The following is a 17,545-nucleotide window of genomic DNA, read 5'->3' as shown; positions in this document are numbered from 1 at the left end:
CTGGCCAGGCAGGGGGAAGAGAGGACACTTCAGGAAGTTCCTCATAAGATCAAAGACTGATTTCAGAAAGTTGAAATCATATTAGAATAGTGATAGAAAGTTTTCACAGGTCTGAATCGGAAAAGTGATATGAAGTATTCTTATTATTTCATGGATACGATTGAATATGGTGAACAAGTGTCACCATAAGAAAATTAAAAGATCTAAGGATGTGGCTAGAATTGTAGAAGAGTTCAAGAATAAGTGAATCAGTGACCAGTTTATAAGATAAATGCAAACAGTGTGATGAATTTGAAACAAAGAGATAGTATTGTGTATAAGCCAAAATGTGGATAATATAAGGGTTTGCATTCTAGATGAAAAGAGTTAGCGTTGGCTAACCAGATTATGTGACGAAAATTGTATTGGAGTTAAAAGATTTGAAGATATTGTTAGGATAAGTTAACCGAATATAAAACGGATATGGATATAGTTGTGTATCTCGATCATGTAATTATGATGTAGTGAAGGAGATAAGAATTCGTATGGTTAAGGAAAGTTATAAAGTAATAGAAACGTTTAATAATCAATATATCAACAATCAGTTTATAAGACAGAGAAAGTTAGAATGCTTGAGTTTGAAAACAGAGGAATCGTAACGTGTAGGGATATGAATGTAGTTTGATAAGTCGAAGAAATTATTGTTAAGTTATTTGAAGGAAAAATGATGTATGCAAGTGAGGTATGGAGGGGTTGTGCCTAGAAGAAAAGAATATTATTGATGTTAAAATTGTTCTTTTCAAGAAGTGATGAATTGTATTAAAGATCTAGAGAGATCTCAGAAGAATTAAGAGAATTTGTATCTCATAAAAATTGACACTATCAAAGAGAGACATAGATTATGATTGTCAATTACAGACTCGATTTAAATTAGTTGTATTCTATATCAAAGGATCAAAACTTGATGAAAGACATATATGCTTGAATAGTAGAGTCTGGTACTGGAAGATTAAATAAGGAGTTAAGAATGAATATGAAGTTAAGTTAGAAGGGAAAGTAATGGATTGGATTAAAAGTACTGCTAGAAAATAGGTAAAGTATAATTATTTAAAAAGGATCAAGTGATATAGGTGCATTGATGATTGATTTATAAGATAAAGGAAATTGTAATGCCTGAGTTTGAACCTAGGAAATTGCATTGTGAATGAGTAAGAATGTGAGTTGAATAAGTCAAATAAATTAATGTTGAGTTAGTTTGACTGTAAAGAGTAAAGGATTAATATGTTTGAAGGAAGTTAAGTATGTGTGTATTATGATTTGAATAAGGACTTTATTAATAATAAGGTATGTGCAAGGAGTGTTGATTATCAAAGTTATGAAGAGATGATAAAGATTAGTAATCAGAGATGAGCATAAGTGAGAGGAAAAGAGTATGCGAGTATGAAAGAAAATATATATGATTTGTGTATAAGGAGATTTTGATTTTTGAATGAATAAAGGAATAAGGAAATGAAAGGAAAAAGTTCAAAGAATCAGATGTGATAAAGGTTATGTTTCTTGGTCAAGGAGATTTAGTTAGAGGAATAAAGAATAATTTATATGTATTAAGGAAGTTTAAGAAGTAATTAAGCGTTGATGGAATAAAAGTTCGTTATTACTACAAGGTAATTAAAGATTGATAAGGAATTTGATTGATAAGGAATTTGATTGATTAATGATTTTGAGTGATAAGAACTAATGATATTGGTTATATGATAAGTGACATGATAAGGATGTATAAAAAAAAAGGGTAGTTGAAGAACTATGGGAAAGAAAGATTAAGTAAAGGAAACAACATGAGAACATTAGCAGACATGTTTTTATCAATGTGTGCAGTGAAAATTCGAGGACGAAATTTTTTAAAAGGAGGGGAGATTTGTAACTTCCCAAATCAGGGTCAGTGACTAAATTGCAAATTTTAAAAACTATGTGCTCAATTTCGAAATAAGTTAAAAGTTTATGGATTTGATTGAATAAAGTTAATGTTGGATTTAATGGTAAAGTTTGGAAATAACAAGGGTATTATGGTCTTTTCTAAGAGAAGATTTTTTTTATTCTCTTTTTAAGGGATATAAAAACGTGGGAAATGAGATAATTTCTCCAGAGTATTCTTCAGTCTTCTTCTTCCTCCTCTCCACCGTGAAGCCTTGTATAAGGTAAGTGGGTCTTCAGTTGGTTAATTTTTTTCGTTTAAAAGCTTGTTTTGATTCTTGGGATGTTAAGAAAGATTAAGGAAAGCTTTAGGTGGCTTAAAACTCAAAGATTAGCAAGTTATGAAAAATTAAGAAAAATAAGTTTTTAAGTGAATTTTTGAAATAGAAGGAGTTAATAGATTTTGAAGTTTAATTTGACTTGTCAATAGTTAAATTAAGAGATATGAAGTGATAGAATGGGTTTTAGAACATGTTGGAAATTTAGAGTGATTCTTGAATGCCACGTAAATGATAGAATTTTGAGTTTAAAGAAGTGATTATGGAGTAGAAATGAGTTTAAGTATGTGTATGAAAGTTAGGAATATTAAAGGGAGTGAAGTATAAAGTGTTGATCTGAAAATGAAGTGATTTTTGAGCTAAAAATATGATTTCTGGGCAAGGGGAATCGGTACCCATTCAAGGGAAACCGATACCCCTTCAAACAAACAAAAATTTCCAGAATGTCATGAGGGAATCGATACCCCCATAGTAGGGAACCGATTCCCCCTAAAGGAAAATTGTGAATATTGGTTTAATAAGTTCGTTTAAGTTGCTAGTATCAAATTACAAGGTGTAGGTATCTAATAATTGTCTTAAAATGTATAATTATGTAGATTCAGAGCCTAATCAAGTTCCGGAATCATTGACAAGTAAGATCGATCAAGGGGAAAGATAAGAGATTGGAATTGACTAGTGAGGCCAGGTGAGTGCATACAAGTTAGTTTATGATGTTTAACGGAAATAAGACTTGCGATAAGTCTATTTCCTATATTAGAAGGCCTGAATGTATGATCATATGCATATGTCTGATTTGGGTATATGTGATATATATATTATAGTATGTATTAAATGATTTGTGTGAATGCATGCAGTGTGATAAGTTATAGGAATTAATATGAATGATCTATATGATTACATGAGAATGTGAAATAGGTTATATGATAGGTGACCATACATGTTACATAGTAAATGTGATCAATTATAAGAATCAATATAATAGATTTATATGACTACAGGAGAAGGGTGATGAGTTAAATAAGATTAGACTATAGAGTAATATGAGAATAATATATTAGTGAATGGAATTGAGTATAAATGATGATGCCAAACTATAAGATAAGTGTTATAGAGAAGAAGTACATTTAAAGAGAATTATGGTATAAGATTTAAGTAAAATTTAACTAAATAAATAGATTAAACTGGTCTAAATGGAAAATGAGATAAGTTAGGTAGCATTTACCTAGGAGATAACATAAGATTATATGAATAAGTAGCATAAATGACATAAGGAAAACTTATGTGTTATATGATTTAAGCATTGAAATGAACAAAAGATATATTCAGGTGAAATTATTCGGTGATATGAGTATATGTCATTATTATACGGATTAGATGAAATTCTAATCATGAATAAATGTGATTATGTGAGAAATGATAGAAACTATATGAGAACATGTATATGTGAAAGTAAACTATGTGATTATATGTTATATGAATACAAGAACCTGAGATATTCAACATGTGAATTATATGGAAATGATCTACATGTAAGTGAACTATGTGATTATATGAAAATGTGATAATGAGCTATATTTAAAAAAAAAACTATGAGACTACGTGCCCAGGTAATATGAATATGTGAACATGTGAAATGACATAAATGATAATGCCCATGTTATGTGTCATGAGAGCTAGGGGTATATTTGGCATGCCAAGATTCGAGGGTCTACGCGGTCCTTCGAGACATATATATATTCTTTGAAACATGTGTGAAGTCTTGTCAGACACATACTTGATCTGTAGTATATGTATATGATTCTGAAGGAATGATATGTGGTCCTTATGGACATTATTATATGGCTCTTCGGTGCATTTCTACGCGGCACTACGGTGCAATTCTACGTGGCACTTCAGTGCATTTATACGAGTTGTGGTGACAGCATTAGTGCACAACCTCTATAGAGTCACATATCTATAGTTCTCACATGTGTTCATGGGCTAATAAAAATAATAAGATAAATAAACTTGGTATGATATATGTTTATTTCGTTGTGAACTGATATATGTGCTATGATGTGATAATTAAGGATATTATGGATAAGAGTATAAAATTATAAGGACTAATGTACAAATTGATAATAATAGAAATGATTGTACATAAATATTTATGTTTTGATATAATGATATGTGTGTTTCTCGTGACATGGTACAAGTGCATATATATGTTGATGTATATGTAAATGAGCTATATGATTTGATAGCATAAAACAGTCATGCATGATTAGTGGGTATGAATTTCATTATATGTGTTTTTTTATGCCTCACTAAGTCATCGACTTAGCGTGTGATTGTTTCACACGTAGGTTACAGAAGCAAGAAGAGCAAGACAGGTCAGCACCTCCCTTACAAAATTTCAGATCAGAAAATAGAGGATTTAAATGTTTTTGGTTATTTTGAGTATAGTTGGCATGTACTAATTGGTTGAATTAGTTATGCTCTGATTGATTTTGGATATTGTGGTCAATTTATATAACTAAACTGCTTTTACTTTAATGAAAGATTTAAATTTTCTTTGAATTTTGTCAAGAGTCAAAGTTTGAAAAGTCAATGTGACACCTCAGACTCGTATTCGGGTCGGGTACGGGTTGGGGGTGTTATAGATCTGGTTCGATAGGAACCCCAAAACCAATCATTGGATTTGAAAGATGAACTACATGATCATCTTCATTAAGAAGCTTCTTTTCAAGCTTCCTCTGCTTCTTCCTTTTCCAAAAATCATAGCCCGAGTTGCTTATTTTCTTGTAATTGGGGTCTTTGCATAATAGCTTCCTATCTTCTACCGAAAGAAGTGCGTCAGCAGCGTTAGCCATTTGAGCAGCACATATAAAGTCTATCAACTCTGCAATTGATGAATCTGGATCACATTTCTCCATGGCTATTGAAGCCTCAGCCTTTGAGTTCCACATTTTTTCGTCAAGTATAACAGTTTATTCTCCTTATCAGAATCAGAATTTAGGATTTCCTTGGTATCAGAAGAACTATCAATATCTATGAAATCATTCTGAAAGATCACTTCATAATCAGATGAGTAGTTATCAGAATTAACATGTTGCATGGAAAAGTATATTCCATAAATAGCCTTCATTGAAAACAAGGTTCATTGTGTCAGCCTGGAATGAATTACCAAGCGATTTATACCACTCTGTCTGACTAGACCCCTCCAGATCCAGAAAATGGTCACCTCATTCAGAAGAGGCACATATCTCAGACATTTCTGTCAGAATGATTGATTATTTCTTAAGTTCATGACAACATAAAGAGCATTCCTCAAGTTACTTAAATAATGTTGTTTTGTAACACCAGAATGAGAGTATTCAAGATAAACAGATTTGAGGCACGAATAAAGCCACAAGTACCCACCACAATGCATTGTCAAAATTGAACCTTGTGGGGATCATGATATTCAAGTCAAACAGACATTGAAAGTAAGCCTTACAGTTTAGAATGTCAGGGATTTGTGAAGGCCCAATTCAAACAGATCCATGCGGGACATCTCGAAAGCCCATTTCAACCAGGAATAGAATGGTGGGGCATTTTGAAGGCTCATAGTAATATGAATATTTGGGCATTCTTGGAGGCTCGTCTCAACAAGAAATAATGTGAATGCATTTTTTAACACATGTATCAGCAAATGTTAGGACATTTTAAAGGTTATTTCAGACATATCCATGTGTGGGATTTTGGAGGCTCAGATTAACAAGAAGCAAATGCTGGGGCACACTGAAAGCCCCTCTCAATCAGAATCATGAATGTTGATGTATTTTGAACATTTATATCAGTAAATGTTGGGGCATGCTGAAAGCCCCTTTCAATAAGAATGAAGAATGTTGACGCATTTTGAATGCTTGTATTAGCCAATGTTGGGGCATGTTGAAGGCCTATATCATTTTGTAGAAAGATCATTGACTTGAGAAAATATTTCCAATGAGAAAGAAAGGTATAAAGAATGAAAATGGTGAAGCAGTGACAATTGAGTTGATTATACGTGATTGCTTCGTTAATTAGGCAGTTGCATCAGGGTATTATTGTTGAACAAATATCTACTCAGCAAGTATGGTTTCAAATACCCAATCTTCTTAACCATGTGTCACATGACAGCGTGTTCTTTAAGCTACATCATAGTTATATAGATAAAGATGGTCCCCAGGCAGACTATTCGATCTAGGGTTCAGTGCTTCAAAATCTCGGCTTTGAATTTTGCTTTCTCTGTATCGGTGATGATTGAAAATATTTATTTGAGATTCCTGGCAGTTAGTTTCAACTATATAGGGTTACGAAGCTGTTTTTCACATCAGTTTTTTTGATGACATTGAATAAAGAGGCTCGTCTTACATATATTGCTCTTTCCCATTGTTATTGGGGTTATCATTGTCATTTAGGCTGAACTGAGTCTTCATCCATTTGGTTTTATCATGTGCGTTTCATCCCTAGCGGCAAGAATTCCATGGATATCATTTTGTACATGGCTCTTATAGTTGATATGGTTTTACTTCATACAACGCTCATCATAGAAGAAATCGTGATCGATATCACACTTTGCCCTTATCCGAGATAATATCAAGATCATTCAGTGTCTCTTATTCAATTCGACACTAGCACATCTTGTGAATTTGACCAACTTTTTGGTCATAAAACACGCTAGCATATTATTTGTATCCCCACTGAATTTTGTTCTCAAGTGGTCTGATGACATCATACAAAAGCTTTGAACACTGTGCAAAAAGTTTCCCTGAACATCAATCCGAGCAGAAACCACAAGAAATGACGAATGTGTTGTCAAATGTTTACGAACATTTAAGAAAAAGCCATAGCTGGATGAATGTGTTGTCAAGCGTTTTATGAACCAGTTATTTTGATGCTAAACCAATGTTGCAATCATATGTTTTCCATTTGTTCATCCAAGATCAAATTTGTCTTTTTCAACCCCAAGGTCAGAAATGAGATATGATGAGGATTTCTTTCCACAAAAGGGAAGCTAAAATTTTAAACAAGAAACTAGTGAAGCCAACTAAGGTTGAACGACATGTTGTTATTAAGCATCTCGACGATATGGTCCAAGTTACCTTGTTCGAGATCCAATTATATGTGGAGACATGAAAGAAATTAGGATAAATCCTCCTTAAGATCTATTTCAAGAGTTAAATTAGAACAGACGTTGATCTCCTAATTAATCCCTCCTGAGTCAGGCATATCTACATCTACACTCTTCAAAGATGATAGATTCTCTTTTCAAAGATGAAAGTTTTATTGAATTTCTATACAAGTCCAGATAAAGAAAGCTGATGTTATCAAAGATAAAATGGGGCATCAAGGTCATAGTTCTGACTACGGCAAGAGTTTCATAAATGAAATATTTCTTCTGAGATTTAAAAGAAACAAAGATACAAGTTGATCAGATGGTTTTTTAGAGTTACAAGCTTGATAGCATAAGTTGTTATACTGATATCCAAAGGTAACCCTGCCAATAAATGATGAAGTAAAAGAAAACCAAGTTCATCACTTTGAAGTCAAATGAAGATTGCATCAACATTCATGCATTCATAAGGACATCATTTACACAATAGAAAATGCATTACATTGATACATCTGAATGCATTCAAACATGAAGTTTTACAGATCTTCATATGAACAAGAAGATTCATGATGAAAAATACCTTACAAGAAGAAGGTAGAATTCAAAACCTCAAATGCAAGAATCACGCAAACATCTAAAGAGTAGATGGACGCAGTCCACAGAAGAAGCATTATTTTAAAATGGGGCATGTTACCCAATCAACAAGTTATTTCAATGAGAAAACGATTTCCAAAATTTCTCATTTAATCTTTTCTAAAAATGAAATTGTTGAAAAGTAAGAAAATGATTTCCATAGTTTTTTTACTTAGTAAACTATTTCCAACATCTGTAAGTCCTTCAGTGCATAATGTTATCAAAAAACCTTCGGGTCATCTGTAAGCCCTTTAATGCATGATGTTTTCAAAACCTTCGGGTCATCTGTAAGCCCTTCAGTGCATGATGTTATCAAAAACCTCCGGGTCATCTTTAAGCCCTTCAGTGCATGATGTTTTCAAAACCTTCAGGTCATCTGTAAGCCCTTCAGTGCATGATGTTTTCAAAAAAAAAAACCTTCGGGTCATTTGTAAGCCCTTCAGTGCATTATGTTTTCAAAACCTTCGGGTCATCTGTAAGCCCTTCAGTGCATAATGTTATCAAAAAACCTTCGGGTCATCTGTAAGCCCTTCAGTGCATGATGTTTTCAAAAAAAAAACCTTCGGGTCATCTGTAAGCCCTTCAGTGCATGATGTTTTCAAAACCTTTGGGTCATCTGTAAGCCGTTCAGTGCATGATGTTATCAAAAAAACCTTCGGGTCATCTGTAAGCCCTTCAGTGCATGATGTTTTCAAAAACCTTCGGGTCATTTGTAAGCCCTTCAGTGCATGATGTTTTCAAAACCTTCGGGTCATCTGTAAGCCCTTCAGTGCATGATGTTTTCAAAAAAACCTTCGGGTCATCTTTAAGCCCTTCAGTGCATGATGTTTTCAAAACCTTCGGGTCATCTGTAAGCCCTTCAGTGCATGATGTTTTCAAAACCTTCGGGTCATCTGTAAGCCCTTCAGTGCATGATGTTTTCAAAAAAAACCTTCGGGTCATCTGTAAGCCCTTCAGTGTATGATGTTTTCAAACATTTCCATCATACTCAATAGAGGCCAAATGAAAAAATTATTGTCTTTTTCGTCTTTACTCTATTCTTGTTAACACAAGAGTGAGCAAAGAGGGGCAGCTGTAGACATTAATTTTTTCATAATTATAATTATAATTATTATTAATATAATATATTATTATTATTATTATTATTTATTATTAAATAAATATATATATTACAAATTACATCAGAGGCCCAATAATCCCGGATGGCCCAACAATGACCCAACCAGCCCAGACCCAAATGGAAACCCTGAACTAATTTAGGGTTTCAGCTAGGGTTTCTCAACCCTATCCCAACAGACTCTGTTGTTTCCAGAAGCTCCCAGCCGCCCCTCAAACTTCCAGACGGTCCAGTTGCCAACGCCACATTTCTGCCGGATGCCTCCTCCAGCTGCTGTCGACATTCCCACTGCCATATGATGCTTCAACCGTTGCCACAACATCAACCGAAGACCCCAGAATCACCAGCTTTCCCGCTCACGTTGCCTCTATAGTGAGTCACCAGTATAACTATGGTGACTCACCGAGCCTTACACCCTTGTGACCAGTCCGATGAAAGCCTCACCGAGGCTATAAAGCCTCTATTTACCTGCAAAAAAAAAGAAGGAGGATGACAGCGAGCAGACACGGAGAAAGAGAAGAAGAACACGGACAACCAGCAGCAACCACAAACCATAAACCAGAACCCAGCGAGACACTAAACAACAAGCAACAAAGAAAAGAAAGTGAATAAACTTACCCTAGGAGAGCCCATAAAACGCTGGAACAGTCGAAAACCGAAGGTAATCGTCGGTTTATTTTAGATCTAGATCTATTAAGAGATTTTAGGGGTAAATAAGAGAGGATTCGGTTTGAGGATCGAATAAGTTTTGATTTGAAGGATTTTGAAGATTTTCGGCCACCACAAACGGTGGCCTGCGGTGGCCATCGTCACCGGAGTATGGTGGCCGGCACGGTTGTCGGATTCTCTCTGTCGAGAGAATCTAGAGAGAAGGCAGAGAGAAAAAAAATTTCTCTCAGTTAGAGAGAGAGGAAGAAAGGAGGAAATGAGAGAATGGCCCGTAAGGCCAGCCATATTTGGGTATAAATACCCCTTCCCAAACGATGTCATTTTGGGGAGGGGTATATCTGTAATTTTGTAAAATTGGTAAATCATACGTGTAGCCATTAAAGTTTTGAAAAATTTTATTTTGGTCACTACAGTTTGTAATTTATGCAATTTAGTCACCAAAAGCAATTTTTTAATTATTTTAATTCAATCTTTGAATTTTAATTAATTTATATTATATTCCATTCCTGTATATATATATTTTTAGGAAAATAACTAAATTAGCCCCTGTGACTTTGCTAGTTAATTTTTTTAACCCCTAATGGCATGTTTTAATTTAATTTAATTTGATATTCAAATTTTATATAGTTTTATTTTAGTCACTAAATTAATAAATGTATAAAATAGCATGTTTAGCCACTGTAACTTTAAATAATTAATTACAAATTAGATATTTAACTTTAATATGTTATAATTTAGTCACTAGTTTTAATACTAGTTTTATTACTTTTTATATTTTATTTTATTTTAATTATTGTTTAACATATTTTAATTTTATATGTTTACTATTATTTTATTTTTATTAATATATATTATTTAATTAATTAATAATATTTGTTTATTTTTAATATCAAAGGAAAGGGCAGTCTTAAAGCAACTATATGTCTATTTCCTAATATAAATAAATATTTTACTATTATAAAGTATATATATATACATAAAATATTTTAATATTATAAATTATAAATATATTTTTTAGACAAATTTTTTATTATTTATTTATTTTTTAATATTAAGAAAAGAGCTGTCTTAAAGCACCTAGAAGCCCTTTTCTCATATTTCTAAGTAAATAAATATCTTATTTAAAAATATAGATATTAATTTGAAATAACATGATTATGAATTAAAAATATTTGTGAATTTTTAAATTTCCAATAATAGAGACAATTTATAATTAATAAAATACCAATTTTGGGTGTTGTGTGGGTGCTAATCATTCCCCAAACGTAATCGACCACGAATCCCTTTTTATTATTAAAAAGAACGAATTTTTGGTTAAAACGCAGACAAGTTTTCTTTTAATTGATGTTTTCTTAAAAACTCTTTTAAAAGATACTTTTTAGGTATTCGACCTACCTGACCCAAAAGGCCGATGGCGACTCCCAAAATATTTTTTTTAATCAAAATCATTTATTTATTAATTTTAAATTTTCCCGCCAAGTAGTAAAAGTAAATATTTCGTGCCCGGGTGAGAACCAGTTACGACAATTGGCATATAGTTTTTGAAGAATCCCCCATGCTCTTAAGATTAATTCCTATATATGCGACTCAAAAAAAATTCCTATATATGCATGTTTTTATACCTTTTTAGCACGCTTTACAGCCACAAGAGATCCATCCTTGAGCCTTCCTTTATAAACTGTTCCAAACCCCCATCCCCAATTTTATTTTCTGGAGAAAAGTTGCCAGCTGCCTTACAGATATCTTCAAAGGAGAAACCGGGTGTTGGGATATGTCCAATGGAAGAACTGGAAGAACCATATGAACCAAAGGACTTGAACCCGGCTGAGCTCCTTACATCGCTTCCTGTGGAACGATCTGTTAAAGTAGAAACTACAAGACATAACAGAACTTACGATCAACAATGGATATGAAGTTACAGCTATTATAACCATTTTTTTTAAATAATTAAGTTTAAAAAAACAATTATGATTTTATTTTGAAAAATTCCGAAGATTTTGAATTAATCTGGATGGGAGTCGCCATCGATCTTTGGGTTAGGTAGATCGATTACCTAAAACGTCTTCTAAAATAATTTTAAGAAAAATCATTTTTTAAGACAAAATTTGGTCTACATTTACCAAAAATCCGATTTAACGGGTCCATGAGTCGGTTAAACGTGGAAAATGATTAACACCCCCACAACGCCCAAAATTGACACTTAGTCGCTTATATATTGTCGCAAATGCTGGAAATTATAAATCGAATATAAAGTTAAAATATGATCCATTTATTAAAATTTAATTAATTTATCTTGAATTATTTATTAGGGAAAATAATTTAATTCGAAAAGAAATATCGAGATTTGCTCATCCTTCGACGGGAATGCTATCTCTTCTTATTCCTTATCTAAAAAGAATATTTCCTCCTCGATAAAAAATGTGAATCGAATATAGATTGAAAATCGGCATTTGTTGTAATGCCCCAAATGTTGAATTAGGGACTTTATTGAAAGGATTTAAGATTTGAGAATCTATTTAATTAATTGATAAAAGATGAGAATGAATTGGGAAAAATAGTTTAAACTAAATTGTAGTAATGGAGGATTAAAAGGACATTTTGGTCAATTGGAGTTAGATGAATTTAAAATTCATTTCTTTTAAGGTATTAAAGTATAGAGTACGAGGAAAAGGGGAGTAAATTTCGTCAACTCCTTCTGTTCTTCTTCTTTCCCGTGCATACTCTCCTCCATAGCTCAAATGTGAGTTTTCAATTTACTAGTTTATTCCTTCATTTTTGGTTGGGTTTTGAAGCATTGAGTATACTAGAAGCTTAAGGAATGATTAAAGGGGATCAAAACTAAGTTATGGATGAGATAATAGAGATTGAAGAAAATGGGTTTTTGAGTGATATGTTGAAATATAAGGGTTTATGGATGTTTACTAGTAGATTTAACTTGTCAAATGGGTAAATGAAATATTAGAAGCATTGGATAGGATTAATAACGCATTAGGAAAAAAATGGTGTGATTCTTAGAATTGATTGTTTTTGGAAGATTTTTGATGTTTTAAGAGACTAAATAAAGAAATGTTAGTATGGATAGTTAAAGAAGACTTTAATAGCATTGTATGGTGTATATATAACAAAATTTAACCCCATTTGAGTGATAATCGGGATAAATACTGGAAATTTTGGGTAAAGGTATCGGTACTGATAGAATAGTACCGATATTTCAGGTTAAAAATAGGGTGAACTTGCTAAGCAGTATCGATACTGATTGAATCAGTATCGATACCGAAGGAGGAGTATCGATACTGAAGGGAAGGTATCGATACCATTTTGAAACATAATACAAAAATGGTATCGATACCATAGCAGAGTATCGGTACCATAGTATAGTAGTATCGATACCATGGTAAGGGTATCGATACTATGGAGCCATAAATGTTAAGCATATGTTGATATTGTGACAGAAATTTAATGATATGTCCATTTGAATATTGTTTACATATAATGGTTGGAAAATATACTAACATTGGGTATGGTACATGTTTTAAATGGATGCTTGAGTAGATCGAAACCAAGCTCCTGAGACTAGCAAAACTAAGGGCAAAGACAAAGTACTGGAGTAATCAGCCTTACTTTTTGGATACATAGTGGGAAAATCCAGATGAGTGCATCTATAATATTCATCAGGAATTATAAATAAATTTTGTTAAAAACATATGTTACAATGGTATATCAGTACTAAGGGTACTACAGGCACTATGTGTGCAAAATCCACGGAATTCATCATGAGATGATGAATAGTCATACAGACACTATGTGTGCAAAATCCACGGAATTCATCATGAGTTGAAGAATAGCCATACAGGCAATATGTGTGCAAAATCCACATAATTCATCATGAGTTGATAAATAGCCATACAGGCACTATGTGTGAAAAATCCACAGAATTCATCATGAGTTGATGAATACCCGTACAGGCATTATGTGTGCAAAATCCACAGAATTCATCATGAGTTGATGAATAGTCGTACATGCACTACGTGTGCAAATTCCATGGAATTCATTCATGAGTTGATGAAATGTCGTATATGCACTACTTGTGCATTCTAATAATTAAACATGAATAGAAAGTAGGAAAATGATCATATTAGCACTAAAATACAAACCTACCCCTATCCAAACTAAGTCATTTTGCATATGATATATATGTTTCAAACACAACAAAAAAAAAACGTTTATCCCCTCATTTTAACATCTTCCTCTCTTTCTGTTTTGGAGAGAATCCAAACTCTCCCCAAACTCCCCTCTCCAACCGAGGGAGATGAACTATCGAGACCCTCTGGCCATTGTAGATCGATGGTTTTAGAGAGAAAACCAAGCCCTAAAATCTCCTCTTCTTTCTTTAGTAGCCTTTCAAACACCCAAAATCCACCCCTATTTAAAACCCTATAAATAAAAAATCTAAGGGAAAATAAACGATTTTATCTCCTGTGGTGGTATTTTGGTTCCGGTGATGCTATCAACAGTTAAATCTCCCTAAAAGGTAAGTTTTTCCTTTTGATTCTCTTATTTTTCTTTGTTCGAAGTTATCTCCCCTTTTTTAGTCTGAATCCCCTTTTTCTTCGGTTCTCACTTTTGTTTCTCTGAATGCTTTTCTCTCATTTTGAATGGTGGTTTTTTGTATGTTATATTTGATTGATTTTGGGTGAGATAATGAGATCTCTGAGTAGGGGCATGGCCTCTCTGATTTGGTAGGTGAAATCCCTGATTTCTTGGATTTAGGATTTTAAAATGGGTTTTTGATTGATTTGGTAGTTGTTTCACTATTTGGCCAGATTTGGTGACGACGGTGGCTCGAGAACTCTCCAATGGCAGTTCACGTACAGGGAATTCAAAGAGTTAGGTGCGCGCACTACATGCGTTGGTTGATCGAACGGTCCACATCCACTGGAGGCGGCGGTTGGCTGTAGGATTAGGGTGAAAACCCTACCATCTGGGTGATCTTGACCGTTTGATGGGTCCAAATCCAATAGTTGGAGTTAGAGGCGGTGCTAGGCAGAAGTGAAGAAACCCTAGTGGATGTGGGTTGTCATGTTGGGCCTGATGATGGGCCTAAACTGAGTCTGATCTTAGGCCAGGTTGGTTTGTGGGTCCGTTTGTATTTTGGGTTCCATTTGGGATCAAATTTGGTAACCTGTAGATGAAAAAAAATAATATTAATACTATTAATAGTAATAATAATAATAATAATATAGTGATAATAATTATTAGTAATAAACGATTAAAACCTGGACAAAAACGTGTGTCTACAGCTGCCCCTCTTTGCACATTCTTATGTTAACAAGAATAGGACAAAGATGAAAAGACAACGAGTTTTTATTTGGTTCTCTCTTTGTTTTTGAAATTTGATATTAATGACAACACTACTCATCCATATTGAAGAGATCTGGCTGCTTTCAGTTAAATTGTTTGTTGAATATGACGTTGTTCCTTCTCGATGAGGAAGTCGGGTCAATCTGGAGATAATTTTGGAGACAACACGGTTCCTAAGTGATAAGGAAGTTTGATTGTCTGAGGGTCACACTGGTCCTACACGTTGAGGAGATCTGGTTGGTGGACGACATTGTTCCTACGTGATGAGGATGTCTAGTCGTCTTTAGGTATAGTTTGGAGATAACATGGTTCAAATGTGATGAGGAAGTCTGGTTATCTGAGGATGACGCTGCTCCTACGTGATGAGGAGATCCAGTCAGTTGATGATATTGTTCCTACGTGATGAGGACGTCTAGCCATCTTTAGGGATAATTTGGGGATAACACGGTTCTTACGTGATGAGGAAATCTAGTTATCTGAGGATGACGCTGCTCCTACGTGATGAGGAGATCTGGTCGGTGGATGGCATTGTTTCTACGTGATGAGGACGTCTAGCCGTCTTTAGGGATAATTTGTTTCAAGAGAAATGGTCTCAAGCGAGACAAAAAAAAATTCAAGGGAAACAATCTCAATTGTTTATGTTTCAGGAGAAATTGTCTCAAGAGAGACAAAATTTGTTTCAAGAAAAAATGTCTCAAGCGAGGCAAAATTTGTTTCAAGGGAAACAATCTCAATTGTTTATGTTTCAAGATAAACTATCTCAAGAGAGACAAAACTTTGTTTCAAGAAAAACTGTCTCAAGCGAGACAAAATTTGTTTCAAGGGAAACAATCTCAATTTTTTATGTTTCAAGAGAAACTGTCTCAAGAGAGACAAAACTTGTTTCGAGAGAAATTGTCTCAAGCGAGACAAAATTTGTTTCAAGAGAAACAGTCTCAATTGTTTATGTTTCAAGAGAAACTATCTCAGAAATGACAAAACTTTGTTTCAAGAGAAACTATCTCAAAGATTTATGTTTCAAGAGAAACAATATCAGAATTTGTGTTTCGGAGAAAAACTATCTCAAGTGAGACGAAATTTGTTTTGAGAACAATCTCAAGTAAGATTAATTTTGTTTCAAGTAAAACAACTTTGAAATTTGTGTTCCAAGAGAATTATCTCAAGTGAGATGAAATTTTTTTGGAAGAAAAACAATATCAAATGTTCATGTCTTAAGGAAGACTATCTCAAGTGAGACAAAGTTTGTTTTGAGAAAAACAAATGAGACAAAGTTTGTTTTGAGAAAAACAATCTCAAGTGAGATCAAGTTTGTTTCAAGCGAGACGATTTTTTTTTAGAGAAACAATCTCAAAGGCTTATTTTTCAAAAGAAAATGTCCAAAGCGAGACGAAACTTTATTTCAAGGTGTAGTAGCTCATTTTCGTCCGGTGTTTTATTTAGTATGTATATATAATATATAATATATAGTTTTGGAAATATCGATAAAATATAATATATAGTTTTGAAAATATTTTGAAAACATATGTCTAATATATAGTTTTTAAAAACATTTTGAAAATATATATATAATATATAGTTTTTAAAAATATTTTTCAAAACATATATATAATACATAGTTCTCGAAAATATTTTGAAAATATATATAATATATAGTTTTCAAAAATATTTTGGAAATATATATATAATATATAGTTTTCAAAAATATTTTGAAAATATATATATAATATATACTTTTTAAAAACATTTTGAAAACATATATATAATATGTAGTTTTTGAAAACATTTTAAAAATATATATAACATATAGTTTTTGAAAACATTTTGAAAATATATATAATATATAGTTTTTGAAACCATTTTAATATATATATATATATATATATAGTTTTTAAAATATTTTGAAAACCTATATATAATATATAGTTTTCGAAATCACTTTTGAAAATATATTATAGTTTCTTGAAAATAATATTTATTATATTATAGTATTATATTGGATTATTTATTATTTATTTTTTAATTATAATAATCTTTTTTATTTATTGTCTGTTTTTTGTGTAATTTGGTCCAATAGGGAGTCCAACCGGGTAGCAGGCCTGACCCAGCCAACCAACCCGACTAAGCAGCAAACCGACCCGCTAGGCCTAGCAGACCAGGCCTGCTCCAGGGAAGCTAGGGTTGTGTCCCTTTTCTCTTTTAGCACCGCGCGTTTTGGGCCGTCGGATCAGCTTGCCATCTGACGGTCGAGATAGCAACAATCTAGGACTTGGAGAGTTCCCACCCCAGCCACAACCAACCACAATTTTTTCTTTTTTGGCACAACTCAACAAACGTGATTTCATGAGATTCAAAACCAACCACAAAACATGTATTTTAATCCGAGTGAAACAATAAACCAAACGAAAAATAAGGATTTCTAGG

The 17,545-nt window shown here is 33.0% G+C and overlaps 1 pseudogene; it reads right to left on the bottom strand.

Annotated features, from left to right (window-relative positions):
• LOC120145677 overlaps nt 1-17,545 on the bottom strand; it is a 41,500-nt pseudogene that overhangs the window by 12,988 nt on the left and 10,967 nt on the right.

Source organism: Hibiscus syriacus, unplaced genomic scaffold (assembly GCF_006381635.1).
Source record: "Hibiscus syriacus cultivar Baekdansim isolate YM2019G1 unplaced genomic scaffold, ASM638163v2 tig00110893_pilon, whole genome shotgun sequence".
Classification (NCBI taxonomy): Eukaryota; Viridiplantae; Streptophyta; class Magnoliopsida; order Malvales; family Malvaceae; genus Hibiscus; species Hibiscus syriacus.
This window is presented reverse-complemented; position numbering and strand designations above follow the sequence as displayed.